Raw genomic sequence first — 5,026 nt, forward strand, 5'->3', positions numbered from 1 at the left:
CTCTAAGGCAGTCCTCGTCCATCCCCGTCCTCTAAGGCAGTCCTCGTTGCCCAGTTCCAGTGGCACCATCATAGCTCTTAGATTCTTGGCTGGGGACAGTCAGCCTTTGGTTGACCTCCTCAACTCTATCTTTTACCAACTGTTTCTTGTGCTGTTGCTCGCAAAGTCTGAGAACAAGCCAAGACTGAGCTGCTCATGGAGTATCCACTGGGAGCCAGCTGGAGTGTGAAGGGCCACCAGGCTCTTCCTCATCCTGGCCAAGAGTCTCAGTTATTTCTTTGGTAAAACAAAAACTAAAGGTAATCTATACTCTGAAGGGTTTGAAATAATTTAAGGAGGACCTTTCAGAGCATGCTTAACAAGGGGGCCAGCACTGATGTGAGAAAACATCAGGAAGCAATAGCTCACAGCAGTCCACCTTACAGGGTGCTGTGCAATGTTCCACATGTTGGATATTCTGAGGAAAGACAAATGAGATGTAATTTAGGGTCCACTTGCATCTCAACATTTGTACTAACATTTAAAAATGAAAACTGACCCCCAGTTCAAATCTTAAGTTTATGAGAATTCCGTTTGACAACACAGACAATATTGAGAATTACATTTCAAGGGCCCATATAATTTTCTCTAAAGTACTTAAACCCTCATTAAAAGCTTTTTCTTACTTATTTTATGTGTATTGATGTTTTGTCTGTCTATACATTATGTGTACCTGGTGCCCTTGAGGCCAGAAGAGGGTGTCAGATCCCCTAGAACTGGAGTTATGGATGATTGGAAACCTACATGTTAGTTCTGGCAAGTTCTTTGGAAGAGTAGTAAGTATCTCAGCCACTGAGCCACCTCTTCAGCCACTATTTTAAAATTTTATGCACTTTGTTTTAATTTTTCAATCTGTTTAACTAGCCAACATTATCTTCTGAGATATATCATATTTTCTAAAACTACACTGAATACCTAAATATGTCAATGGTCCATGTTCTTTACAAACTTAAGAAAATAATTTTTCTCAATTTTTGTTGGTCAGGGAGGGTGAATAGGACCCTGGCACTCGTCTCCCTCAGATCACAGAGTTACCAGAGTAGAGGAGTCAAGATGCTGAGACTTCATGGGCAGAGAACAAGAATTCCTGGCTGTGTGTGCTGAGTCTTTCTCCAGTGTCTGCTGAATACCAATCAGTGCTGGCTGAGGAGGAAGGCATGGACATCTGTCAGAGTGAAAAAGAAGGGACTCCAGGAACCCCTGTCAGAAAAGCAGGTAGGTTGATGGCAGATCTTCACCTCAGCTCCTCTGAGTCTAATACCCTAGAGTCACCTCCAGCTCTGTAGCAGACCACCTGCATCCTGCCCCCTCCCATCCCAGTGGATCATACAGCTCTTGATCTACTAACTTTCCTCCCCTACTCCTTTCTTTATTCCAACCCCCAACCACACCAGATATTTCCTGGGAACCCACAGGCCGCTCCAGCTAGGAAAGCAAGTAAGCTCACTGAAGATCATTCCTCTCCCCTCATCCCTCCAAGTACAGCCCCCAGTCTCACCCCCCAGCTCTGGAGCAGACCTTCTATTGTGGCTTCTTTCACTCTCTGCCACCATTTCCAGGGAACTGAGCAGATTCTTACGGGTCACTCTGCTTTCCTCCCTCTGGTGGACTCCCTCTGCCCAGCCTTCCTCCTAACTCTCCCATCCCCATTCCTAAGTCTCAGTTGTCAATACCTAGAAATACATTTTATCTGGAACCCCCAGTAGCCACACCTATCAGGATCCCAGAAGAATTTCCTACCAGACAACACACAGCCACCACACTCTGAGAAGAACCAGAAATGGCAACAAAAATCAAAGAAGAAAACATCCACCCACAAAGACAAGATCAGATAGCAGCACCCAGAATCACAATCTTCCCAAACCCAGGTGATTAGAAGCCAGTGTGAAAACACAATCAGTAACAGGCAGGAGAAGATGGCTCCACTTGAGCCCAGTAACCCTGTCAGGCCCAGAGCATCACAACACAGCTAAAGCACAAAGATATTAGAATAGTCTTTATGAATATGATAGAGGTCCTTAAAGAAATGACCAAATCCCTTAAAGAAATCCATGAAAACACAACAGTGAAAGGAAGAGAATGAAACAGTTCAGGACCTGAGAGTGGAAGTAGAATCAATAGAGAAAACCCCAGCTGAGGGAATTGTGGAAATTAACAATTTAGGAAGTGGAACAGGAGCCTCAGAGGCAAACTTCACCAGCAGAGTACAAGAGATGGAAGAGAGAATCTCAGGAATTGAAGACAGCATAGAAAATATGAATTCCTGGATCATAGGAGATGTTAAAACTGAAAGAATCCTGTCACAAAACATCAAGGAAATCTGGGGCACTATAAATAAAAAGATGAAATCTAAGAATAAGAATAGAAGAAGGAGAAGAAACCCAGGTCAAAGCTACAGGAGATATTTTCAACAAAATCATAGAAGAAAAATTTTATAACCTAAAGAGATACTTATCAAGGCACAAGAACCAGACAGAACACCAAATAGACCAGTAAAGAAAGTCCCCTAGGCACACAATAATCAAAACACTAAATATATAGAACAAAGCTGCAAGGAAAAAGACCAAGTAGCATATAAAGACAGAGCTATTAGAATTAATATTACACCTGACTTTTCAAGGGAGACTCTAAAAGCCAAAAGGGCCTGGATCAATGTTCTTCTGACTCTAAGAGACCACCGATGCCAGACAAGACCACAGTACACAGTACAACCTTTATTCACTGTAGATGGGTAAAATAAGGGATTCCATGATAAAATCAAATTGAAGCAATATCTCTTTACAAATCCAGCTCTACAGAAGGATTTACTACAAGGAAAATTCAACCCTAAAAAGGTTAGCCACCCCCAAGAAAACAGAAGGAATAAATAGTCCCGGACTATTGAAAGAGAGTAAATACACATGCATATACACATACCCACCACCACCATCACCACCACCATCACCATCACCTCTGACAAAATAACAGGAAACAGCAAACACTGCTCATTAATATCTGTTAACATCAATGATCTCAGTTCCCAAATAAAAAGACAGACTATCAGGATGAGCAGAAAAACAGGATGCATCCTTCTGCTGTATCTGAGATACGCACCTTAACACCAAGGATAGACATCACCTCAGGGTAAAATGATGGAAAAAGATATTCCAAGCAAAAGGACCTAAGAAGCAAGCTGGTATAGCCATTTTAATATCTAAAAAGTAGACTTCAAAACTAATGAGAAGAAATAGTGAAGGATATTACATACTCATCAAATGAAAAATCTACAAAGAGAACATCTCAATTCTGATCATCTATGCACCGAATACAAGGGCACACATGTTTGTAAAAGAAACACACTATAGCTTTAATCACATGTTGACTCTCACAGACTGATAGTGGGAGACTTCAGTGCCCTGCTCTCCCCAATAGACAGGTCATCCAGGCAGTAACCAAACAGAGAAATGCTGCATCTAACTGATGTTAGAACATTTCACCCAAACACAAAAGAATATACCTTCTCAGAACTCATGGAATTTCTCAAGAATTGACCATATTCTCAGACATCAAGCAAATTTCAACAGATACAAGGAAATTGAAATCACACCCTGCAGACTATCTGATCACCATGGATTAAAGCTGGATATCAACAGAACAGAAACAACAAACCTTACAAACTCAGGGAGACTGAATGACTTTCTACTGAATGAAAGATGGGTCAAGACAGAAATAAAACTTTCCAGAATCGAATGAAAATGAAAATCCACATTATAAAACATGTGGAGCTCAATGAAGGCTGATCTAAGAGGCAAGTTCATAATAGTAAGTGCCTACATAAAACCAAACAAGCAAGGAAACAAACAGAAAGTGGGAGAGATTGCACACCAGTAACCTGACAGCTCCCCCAAAAGCTCTGCAATAAGAAGAAATGGCAAGAAATCAAATTCAGAGCTGAAATCAATAAAATAAAAACAAACAATATAAAGAATCATTGAAACAAAGAGTTAGTTCTTCTAGAGAATCAGTAAGATTGACAAACACCCAAATTAACTAGAAAGTAGAGAGAAGGAATACCCGTATTAACAAAATCAGAAATGAAAAGGGGGCCGTAACAACAGGCACTGAGGAAATCCAGAGAATTGTAAGGACATGCTTTCAAACCTGTACTCCATCAAATTGAGAAATCTAAAAGATTGGATATTTGTCTTGATACATACTACTTACCAAAGTTATATCAAGGTCACATAAGCATTTTGAATAGACCTGTAACCCCTAGTGAAATAGAAATAGTCACTAATAGTTTCCCAACTCCCCCCCCCAAAATGCCCAGGGCAAGATTGTTTTAGCAAAAAATTCTACCAGAGTTTCAAAGAAGAGTTAGTGGCAGTACTCTTCAAGTTATTCCACAAAATAGAAACAGAAGGAACATCACCCAATTCATTTTATAAGACCACAATTACCCTGATACCCAAACCACATAAAGACCCAACAAAGAGAATTATAGACAATTCACTCTTATTGAACATTAATTCAAAAATTCTCAATACAATTCTTGCAAACCAAATCCAAGGGTGCATTTAAAAAAATCATCCACCATGATCCAGTAGGCTTCATTCCAGAGATTTGGGGATTGTTGAACATATGTAAATCAATAATGTATAAATAAGCTAAAATGCAGGAACCATATGATCATCTCATTAGATGCAGAAAAGACCTTTGATAAAATCAAATATCCCTCAGGATAAAATTCCAGGAGAGAGTAAGGATACAAGGAACATATCTGAACATATAAAAGCAGTTTACAGCAAGCCCATAACCAACATCATTAAATGTAGAGAAACTAAAAGCAATTCCACCAAAATCAGGGAAAAAACAAGCTTGTTCACTTTCTCCATACTTATTCAGTATAGTTCTTGAAGTCTTAGCTAGACCAATAGGACAACTGAAGGAGATACAAATTGTAAAAAAAGAAATATATATATATATATATATATATATATATATATAT

Source organism: Grammomys surdaster, unplaced genomic scaffold, assembly GCF_004785775.1.
Source record: "Grammomys surdaster isolate TR1022 unplaced genomic scaffold, NIH_TR_1.0 149, whole genome shotgun sequence".
Taxonomy (NCBI): Eukaryota; Metazoa; Chordata; class Mammalia; order Rodentia; family Muridae; genus Grammomys; species Grammomys surdaster.